Raw genomic sequence first — 10,686 nt, forward strand, 5'->3', positions numbered from 1 at the left:
AAGGTGCATATGAACAAATGGGAACACAAGACTCTTCTTAATCAGATCTTAACAAGATATGGGTCCTAACAAGATATGACAAAAAACTTTATGGAGAAGTCCTATGAAATTTAATAAAATGAAGCCAGAAATAGGTTGTATGGAATTTTGATGAAGTGTCAGGATATGCTCTTATTAAAATTAGCAAAAGAACAATTCTGTATTTCAGAATGTTTTAAAAGGCTATAGAGTTTCCAAAGAATCATAACCAATGTTCAACATTATAAGTATCTTACAGACCTTGATAATTGGGATCATATTTTACTCATTTTGAAATGGTTAAAATTTGGAAAAAAATATGTATTTTGTTAATTAAATATTAGAGAATTTTTCCATAAGCCATAACATTAACAGGCTTAATTTTTCTAATGGGTCACTGCTTTTACAAATGCATTAGCGTTGAAAAGATAAAATTTGCTTAATTCATAGTAAGTTTTGTCTTTATTCAAGAGATTACCTATTTTTTTTTTTCAGTTATTTTTATTTTATTCAGGTATTTTATTTTCTTTAGTTATTTGTTTTCTTAAAGAAGGGAAATAGAGAAAGTAAGCTCATTTTCACTATTAGAGGGCATTTCTGGAAAGTGAAGCCTCTTGATTCTAAATCAGAATTAAATGACATTAATAACATATGCAATGCTGACAAACTGCAACACTGAAAGGGGTGACTCTACCACCTTTTCTTTTTTTTTCTGAGGTAAGATGAACAGACACCATTATATAAATCACCATGATTACACTGTAACAATAAAAAGTTTCTGCCTCAGAAGAACCACTTGTCTTTTCTGAAATATCTTGTTAACCAAGACTGAACATAAACTAAAGAAATTAAATAAGATACAATGACAGAGTAAGTAACAATTGAGGGAAGCAAGCCAGTTTTCTCTACTAAACCCTATCTTAAAATTTGTTGAAATTAACGTGGTGAACTGGGACTATTTTTAGAAGATAAATTTTTCATTCCATATTGTCATAGTGAAGGAAGGGGTGGCTGTACCATGAGGGGGACAAGCCAAGAGCTGAGGGTGACCCCACATTGTCTGTTCTTCAAAATGGAGCAGGGCTGCTGAGGCGAGACTTTCCCTTTTTTTACTGCACCAGCATTAGATTGAAAGAGCATTTAAGGATTGCAGGGCTCTGTATGAGGCCTCTGTCATGTTTGGCACAACACTCCAGTGAAAAAGTACATTCAAATAAGTGAAACAAAAAATTGCAGTAAGCAAACTTCTCCACTGCAGCTGTAACCTCCTAGATGCTCCAGGCAATAGTGACTGTTGCATTTTGATATATCTCTTGCTTATAAAAGTTCCACACCAGAGACTCTAGTGACTTCAGCTTAACATTTGTGTGGGTGGGACAATAATCATGCTTTTGGCATTCACAAAGCTCTTCACTTCTGCTTTGCTTATAGCCAATTGCAAAAGTACCTCTGCAGGGTAAGCTATGAACAACTCCTCTGATTTAAAGAGAGAAAGGAGAACCAAATCTGCGTTCACAAAACGCAGAAAGTGATTAGGAGTCATGAGGGTCTGCCTATTTGCCTACTTTCACAGTGGGGCAAGATTCTAGGAAAAATCTCACTCTGCTTTGAGGTCTGATGATTTCATCAGCTGTGCTACTGCAGGAGAAACTCAGGGAGCTGAACTCAAGTTTCAGCAGGTAAGGTATCCTTTTCAGTCTATCTCTCATTTAACTCCCAGGAACTCCACTGCACGCTGATGCACATCTCTTAAATATACCATGAGTAGCTCCAGAATACTTATGTTTAAGCTGCCTCTGGTGTACTTCCTGTGTGCCTTTGGCTGCAAGGTTCTGGATGTAGTACAGTCTTAAAAAAATTTGGTTTTTATAGCTTTTTTAGTCCATACATAGTCCAAAATTTGGGATCAAAAGAGGCTTGTGTACATGCTCTGAGACAGCAGCTGCTAAATCATCTTTTGCAACTGGATCCATTAGTGAAGTTTTATTTGATTATATCTATTGTTGTTCTTACTCTCCAGTTCATGATAGTCACCAGTTTCCTTCCAATTTCCTTTAGCTGTAAATACAAAACAGGAGAAAGAAAACAATCTCGCCTTTGTGACACACAGTGAATTTGGCCTTGTATATACAGTATATTTTAAACCAAATTCCCTTAGAAGCTAGCAATTAGCAGATGTCAATGCCCAGTTTGCAAGTGGAAGCCAAAACAAAGACTAGAGACCTTCACACCAACGATCTGGATATTAAGTAGGAAAAAAAAATCTTCCAACCATAATACCTCTCTTTGTTTCTTAATGTGGTTGTAGCAATGAGGATTCAGTTGGAACAGCTGTGCAGAAAAAACAGATTTTTATCAATTTGGCATCTGTCTAGGAAAAATACAACATTGAGACTTAAGAGTAGAACAGGGCAGGCAGCTTTACAGCACTAGCTCTGCAACAAATGACACTTAAAAGTTCTTTGCGTTACGAGTTAGCTGGGAAAATACTGAATCCCATCATGGGATTAATTGCATATTCTTTGCTGGAAGAACACTCCTCTCTCAGAGAAGGGATCCAAAACCTGAACATCACTGGGCTATGCACTGCATGATTCATTAGAAGCTGTGAGGCCTCTAAGTATTTAGTTTAACATCTTCAGGACTCTCATAGTGGCTGATGCCATTAAAATCATTGAATTGCTGAGATTGCAAAGGATTTTGGGAGGTCTGTAACCTAAAGTCATGCTCAGGGTCCACACTGAATTCAGACCAGATGCCTCAGGGTTTCGTATGGTTGGCTTTGGAAATCTGCAACCTCTCAAGTAACCATTTTTAGTTATTACCCTCATAATTTTTCTTCTTATATTCAGTCAAAACCTCTCTCATGTAAATTTATGACCAGTTTCATATTTCAGCTCTGAACCTTAGGAAAGAAGTCTTGCTTCAGCAAACTTCTCAGCAACCCCCTCATAGGTACCGAAGCTCCTGTTAGGTTCCCTGCAGTGATCCTTTTCCAGATGGAACAAACTCAGCTCCCTCAGCCCCCTCCTCACAGCACAAACAGCATCCAGCCCCAGCTATCTTGGTGGCCCTCTGCTCAACCTGCTCCAGCTGATCAAAATCTTCCCAGTTTTGGTGTCCCCAAATTGGATGCAACATTCTAGATGTGATCTTAAAAACACAGAGTTATGCAGAATGATTGGTCCTCTTAATATTGCACAGAATACCACTGGCTTTTAATGCTGCCAGAGCTACACTGATCCCAATCATTTCCTACTCCTTCAGGAGCCTTTAAATGGCTTTCAAGAGGACTTCCCCCATGATTTTCTTGGGATTGAAATCTGTCCAGTTATAATTTAAAAAGTTCTGCAATACAGCACGGAGCAAAATGAGAGATTAAATTAACGTAGGTAACGGAAACAGTCCTTCCTTTCTACAGCCTCACACAGCTAGTTAATACTTCATTAGTATTTAAAATCTTGCTTTCCTTGAGGCTTTTGCAGGTAATGTCTGCAAAGTTCAACTCAGCACTAGACCTTTCTTCCTTTTCATAAAGATCAGAATAATTTTATTTTGTCAGATGTGGATTTTCAACTTGGGACTCTCTCTTTAGGCCTTGGAGTATTTATATTGGTCTTTTAGGAAGAACATTAATGTTTTTCTTTTAAAAAAGAGACAGAGAGGAAGGTTAATTTTTGTTACAAATTAGTAGGAAATCTAGCATGTCAGAAGACCTGTGTTCATTTCCACTTTGTATCTTTATAGGGTACCCAGTTTTCCAACCTTTAAGAAATTGGATAAGGCAAGAATGAAATAAAGCCTCTGCAACATATTGTGCAGATTTCTAAGATATGAGAAAGAAAAAGTTCTTGGTGCATCTGCCTGGTAGTCTCCTTCAGAGTTCCTGTGCCTACAGTACGATTATTTAAGATTTTAAAATGGCAAATATTACTTACACAAATTACTTATACAAAAGTTTTGGAATTGTTGCCTTTAATATTCACAGCGAGTTCCCATACAGGAGTTCCTCCAGATCATTAATTACACCTGTCAATAATTCCTGTTCTTCTTGTTTGCAATGCCTCTTTTGAGATTATGTCCATACACATATTCTACATGTGTAAAGAAAAATTTTATTGAATACATATTCTGAACTACCTATTTTAAGGTGAGATAAAAACACTTATCTCAGCTACATATTATTTAGGACCACACATCTGTGTAAAAATTCAAAGTTTCAAAATACAGTTAATTTTGAGAAAAAAAAATCACATAAATTTCTATTTAAAGTTAGGCTAAACTAATAATAAGAGTGATTAATAAAAATAGTAATTCCAAATGCTACATTTACACCTCAACTAAGTTTTCAGTTAGCTGTAACGTACAAGTATGATAAGCAAATAAAAATGTGAAATAATTCTTCCAAAACATTTCATTGCTTAGTGCTTTTTTGTACCTCCCCAGGGAGAACAGAGAGTGGTTGTAAAAACATTGCCATTATTTGTAATTTTATATCACCATTTTGCAAAATTCTTTCTTACTTGTAAAGAAAACATTCAATAAATCTTTTCCAATCAGCCCATTCTGGTCCTGAAGTTCATATCTTTGTGTTCCAACAATGTTTTCTACCAACTTCCCCTACCAACTTCCCCCTAAAATATGCAAGCACTTCTTCCAATCCACCTCAGTTCAACACAGAACATCAACTGCAAGTCATTTTTAGAGAAAATGACCAATAAGAAGCAAATGCGGAGTTGTTTGACTGAATGGTGACTGCAGGGACAGGAAAGTGTATATATGTGTATAAATAATATTTATATATATGCTATACATATACATGTGTTTTCTAGGTTGGATAAGACTGAGAAACAGGAACTGCCTGCAAGGGCACAATTTCTTTCCTGATTCAGATGTTTTTTAATCTTGAACTTAGTTAAAATTTTTTACAAATTCCAAACCTTTTTAAGAATTCTTAAAATTGTAATTTGAATCTAAAAAGTTAGTAAGTTTGCCTATATAGGTTGGGGAACATCCACCTTTGGATATATTTTGATCTAATGTTGAAGTTACTCCTTCTTTGAGTTGGAGTTTGGACATCACTCTCTGATTTCCAGGGAGTCAAGATTCCATGTAACCATTCCAATAAAGTTGATAGATACCTTTAAAGTGATTTCAAAAATATTTGAGTTAATCAAAGGAAGGCAGGACAGAACCTTACTTTGGATGGAAAGGCCACACAGACCTGGTCCATATGGTACATCCATGTATTACGCTGGTTGAAACTTGAAAAGGAGGGGTGAAGAACACAGTTTATTTCATCTCACCATAGATCTGAGCTTCTTGAATTTTAGAAAGTGATCTTCTGTTACCAATATAAATTTTCATTTTAACTGTTTTCTTTCTTTTCCAGCTTCTTGTCTTCTACCTGCTACTATTTGAAAGACTAAAGAAATCCATTCTTTTGTTCCTGCTACATTCACTGGTCAGTAACATGTAGATCTGGTTTCATCTAAAATTGTTCTTTGCAGTCAGTTTCTCTTGAAGACATTGCTTCATTGGCATTGAATTGACAATTCAATCTGAAATAGAACAGAGGTATGCTTGATGTGAGGGATAACTATACATACAGAACATGAAGACCCCTAAAATTATAATTTGCAAGTGGAATGCAGCTTTGCAACATTTGCAAACATTATAATCATTTTATCATAGATACTCATTTTTCTTTCTCTCATTAATGCTAGCAGCAACTTTCTGATCTTCTATCTTCTGATCTTCACTCTTGTACAACAAAAAGGTAATTATATGTGCTATTGGCAGGCTGCTACGTGTGGCAATTAATTTAGACTACTGATTTATGAGTGTTGTCTCTTTGTGCACAGTTATGATGCACTTAAAAATCTTAATTGATTAAATCAAATAGGCTAGATAGCTTTAATTCAGCAAGAATATTTCATAATATTAAAAGTAGATCTTTTAAACTTCTGAAAAAGTTTAAAAGCACTCTGAATAGTGTATTAATTAAAAAGAATGGAAAATAAAAAGGAAAAAGGAGAAAGAAAAATGTCATGACAATGTAGTTCAAAGTATGACATCTTGCCTGGATATTCCAGGATTAGATTGCATAAAATGATCTTTCATTCCAGTATAGAGGAATGGAATAAAGATACATCAGCAATATTGTAAATTATGCATCAGGAAGCATTGCCCTTCTCTGACAATGTTACTGACCAACTGTGAGTTTGCATCTGGTGTCAAGGCGACACTACAAATATATAAATGTATGTGCTTGGGAAAGTGCATGAGCAAAGAATTTGTCTGGAAATTCTTTTTCACTAACACAGTTATGTTTCCATTGGACCAGAAGATGACAATGAATCTATTACACTGCCTGGATGTCTACACAATAGCTTGATCATTTTTACATTGGCTATTTTTGTCTTATTAATTTCCTTTTCTTTTTTCAGTTTTCACTTTTTGATTCAAGATCTTTGGGAGGCCTTCTATTACATGTGGGAGACTGAAACTCTGGTTTCTAGGTACTCCCCTTCATTAAATATTTATGAATTATATATACATAAGAAATCTTCCTTGCATAATATATTATTTTATTTTATAATGATGGACATCGTAAATCAACACCATTGATCACCGACGTAATTCTCTTATGCTTAGTTTTAGAATGACTTTCAGTGATCAATATAATTCAAAGCAACTGCATTGCAGAACAAATCTACACTTTAAAGCAGAAAACAATGCTATTGCAACATATTCACTTTTAGTGAAACACCAGTACATACAGCATAAGGGAGATATGATGCAGCTGCTTTGCAGTTTGACTGGACTCCTAAGTAATAATTTGTTTTCAAAATTCCAGTCTTTGTTTTGTATCCATATGGTTATTATGGTCTGTCTCTGAAAGCCTTAATATTATGATGGCATTAAATTCAAATTTATTTCTATTTTAAAATCAACAAGATTAACATTTAATGAGCAATACTTGTGAAAGTATCCTTCAATAATTCATCATGCAATCACAGGATGTGCATAATATTTGCACATAATTTGTGTAAATATTGCTTTATTTTTTTTGCTTTTACAGGCAAGGAACACTATTGGGACATAATAGCTCATAAACCTGGAAGAAGTGTACCAATATTTATAGACAATAAAGGAAAAATATCTGGTAAACTGTAAACACTGATGTCCATATTTATTAAATGCTGACCTATTACTCTTTTATTTGGGGACCAATGGTGTGTTCCAAAAGTGATTTTAACCTTCCAAGGAGCAATAGGGAAATCTCTCAAGAGTCCTATGACATGTGAGTGTAAATAACTGTGATGTTATTCACTGTCTGTAACTGTGATTGTCCTGTAAGCAAGATTGAAGTTCCTCATGTTTCTCAAAAGTAGAAGGCATAAAAGTACATGGTAAGATGTAGATTTGCTCTAGGATTTATAGATATTTCTTTGCTAGAGAACAGACAGATAATTTCAATCTGATGTATTTCCTACCTATAATTTTTATGGATTAGTATCGTATTTGAATTAGATATTATTTAAACCTTATTGACTAGACAAGCATAAAGGAACAATCTGCTTGATAGTAATTCCTCACAGTCTACTGAATGCACCACTGCCATTACAATGGCTGGTATTTAAAGCATACAGCTTTATGGACTCTGCAGCTGGACAGAGCTCACACTGGGAGCACGTGACATTCAGCTAAAATCTTATGCTGGCTGCCTGGGGGCTGGTTTCAGGTGTGATGCTGGGCTGTGTGCTGTAATCCAGGCACTCCCCATTTCTCTTAAACAAACTGGGCAGGAAACCCTGACAGGAGCCAAAAGCAAATGTGGCTAAAGCGCAAAGAGAACGGCAGCACGGCTATTGGCAAAGGCAAGATTTTTGAAGAGGAAATTTATATTGTCTAGCTCACTTCCAAGCTTACAACCTATATCAATCTGCAATCAATCATTGACTTGTTTTGGATACCTACCTTATAAAACTTTGCAGGATTTAAATTTTTGTATTCTTTTAAAATACAGCTGGAGGAGTAAACTGTATTTGTATCTTTCATCTCTCTACGTGTGGCAATTAATTTAGACTACTGATTTATGAGTGTTGTCTCTTTGTGCACAGTTATGATGCACTTAAAAATCTTAATTGATTAAATCAAATAGGCTAGATAGCTTTAATTCAGCAAGAATATTTCATAATATTAAAAGTAGATCTGAGTTCTGAAAAAGTTTAAAAGCACTCTGAATAGTGTATTAATTAAAAAGAATGGAAAATAAAAAGGAAAAAGGAGAAAGAAAAATGTCATGACAATGTAGTTCAAAGTATGACATCTTGCCTGGATATTCCAGGATTAGATTGCATAAAATGATCTTTCATTCCAGTATAGAGGAATGGAATAAAGATACATCAGCAATATTGTAAATTATGCATCAGGAAGCATTGCCCTTCTCTGACAATGTTACTGACCAACTGTGAGTTTGCATCTGGTGTCAAGGCGACACTACAAATATATAAATGTATGTGCTTGGGAAAGTGCATGAGCAAAGAATTTGTCTGGAAATTCTTTTTCACTAACACAGTTATGTTTCCATTGGACCAGAAGATGACAATGAATCTATTACACTGCCTGGATGTCTACACAATAGCTTGATCATTTTTACATTGGCTATTTTTGTCTTATTAATTTCCTTTTCTTTTTTCAGTTTTCACTTTTTGATTCAAGATCTTTGGGAGGCCTTCTATTACATGTGGGAGACTGAAACTCTGGTTTCTAGGTACTCCCCTTCATTAAATATTTATGAATTATATATACATAAGAAATCTTCCTTGCATAATATATTATTTTATTTTATAATGATGGACATCGTAAATCAACACCATTGATCACCGACGTAATTCTCTTATGCTTAGTTTTAGAATGACTTTCAGTGATCAATATAATTCAAAGCAACTGCATTGCAGAACAAATCTACACTTTAAAGCAGAAAACAATGCTATTGCAACATATTCACTTTTAGTGAAACACCAGTACATACAGCATAAGGGAGATATGATGCAGCTGCTTTGCAGTTTGACTGGACTCCTAAGTAATAATTTGTTTTCAAAATTCCAGTCTTTGTTTTGTATCCATATGGTTATTATGGTCTGTCTCTGAAAGCCTTAATATTATGATGGCATTAAATTCAAATTTATTTCTATTTTAAAATCAACAAGATTAACATTTAATGAGCAATACTTGTGAAAGTATCCTTCAATAATTCATCATGCAATCACAGGATGTGCATAATATTTGCACATAATTTGTGTAAATATTGCTTTATTTTTTTTGCTTTTACAGGCAAGGAACACTATTGGGACATAATAGCTCATAAACCTGGAAGAAGTGTACCAATATTTATAGACAATAAAGGAAAAATATCTGGTAAACTGTAAACACTGATGTCCATATTTATTAAATGCTGACCTATTACTCTTTTATTTGGGGACCAATGGTGTGTTCCAAAAGTGATTTTAACCTTCCAAGGAGCAATAGGGAAATCTCTCAAGAGTCCTATGACATGTGAGTGTAAATAACTGTGATGTTATTCACTGTCTGTAACTGTGATTGTCCTGTAAGCAAGATTGAAGTTCCTCATGTTTCTCAAAAGTAGAAGGCATAAAAGTACATGGTAAGATGTAGATTTGCTCTAGGATTTATAGATATTTCTTTGCTAGAGAACAGACAGATAATTTCAATCTGATGTATTTCCTACCTATAATTTTTATGGATTAGTATCGTATTTGAATTAGATATTATTTAAACCTTATTGACTAGACAAGCATAAAGGAACAATCTGCTTGATAGTAATTCCTCACAGTCTACTGAATGCACCACTGCCATTACAATGGCTGGTATTTAAAGCATACAGCTTTATGGACTCTGCAGCTGGACAGAGCTCACACTGGGAGCACGTGACATTCAGCTAAAATCTTATGCTGGCTGCCTGGGGGCTGGTTTCAGGTGTGATGCTGGGCTGTGTGCTGTAATCCAGGCACTCCCCATTTCTCTTAAACAAACTGGGCAGGAAACCCTGACAGGAGCCAAAAGCAAATGTGGCTAAAGCGCAAAGAGAACGGCAGCACGGCTATTGGCAAAGGCAAGATTTTTGAAGAGGAAATTTATATTGTCTAGCTCACTTCCAAGCTTACAACCTATATCAATCTGCAATCAATCATTGACTTGTTTTGGATACCTACCTTATAAAACTTTGCAGGATTTAAATTTTTGTATTCTTTTAAAATACAGCTGGAGGAGTAAACTGTATTTGTATCTTTCATCTCTATTCAATGTTTAGTTCTTACTATGCCAGAATTCAGTTCCCTTTATCTCAAGATAATGAAGTACACATTTCTCACCACACAAAATGTTTTTAGTTTATTGTTCGAGGAGTGAGTGTATAGGACGTACTGAGATGAAAGCATTCATGGGCCTATCTGCTGAGACATCCATAAAGAGAAGTCAAGAATCATTAATTTAGAAATAAAAATATAAAAACCTATATAATAAACAAAGTACTTAGGAGGAAGAAGAGTCTTGGATTTGATTCCAGGAGCAGTGGTAGGTTTTATGCCCTTTTTTTCTCCATTTAAATGCAGAAAGCTTCTGGCTGTAATATTTGGGGGG

General features: G+C 35.0%; 2 long non-coding RNA genes across 2 annotated transcripts in view; one reads left to right on the forward strand and one right to left on the reverse strand.

The window, feature by feature from the left end:
* Positions 1–540: 540 nt before the first annotated feature.
* Positions 541–10,686, reverse strand: part of LOC108449602 — a 19,094-nt gene continuing 8,948 nt past the window's right edge. The window contains exon 2 of the long non-coding RNA XR_001865831.1: positions 541–5,579. This is a non-coding gene — a long non-coding RNA (uncharacterized LOC108449602). The remainder of the gene's footprint in view (positions 5,580–10,686) is intronic.
* LOC108449603 overlaps positions 8,149–10,686 on the forward strand; it is a 3,276-nt gene continuing 738 nt past the window's right edge. The window contains exons 1-2 of the long non-coding RNA XR_001865832.1: positions 8,149–8,797; positions 9,361–10,686. The exon at positions 9,361–10,686 is cut by the window's right edge and continues 738 nt beyond it. This is a non-coding gene — a long non-coding RNA (uncharacterized LOC108449603). The remainder of the gene's footprint in view (positions 8,798–9,360) is intronic.

The sequence above is a fragment of the Corvus brachyrhynchos genome, unplaced genomic scaffold, assembly GCF_000691975.1.
Source record: "Corvus brachyrhynchos isolate BGI_N302 unplaced genomic scaffold, ASM69197v1 scaffold28, whole genome shotgun sequence".
In the NCBI taxonomy this organism is placed as follows: domain Eukaryota; kingdom Metazoa; phylum Chordata; class Aves; order Passeriformes; family Corvidae; genus Corvus; species Corvus brachyrhynchos.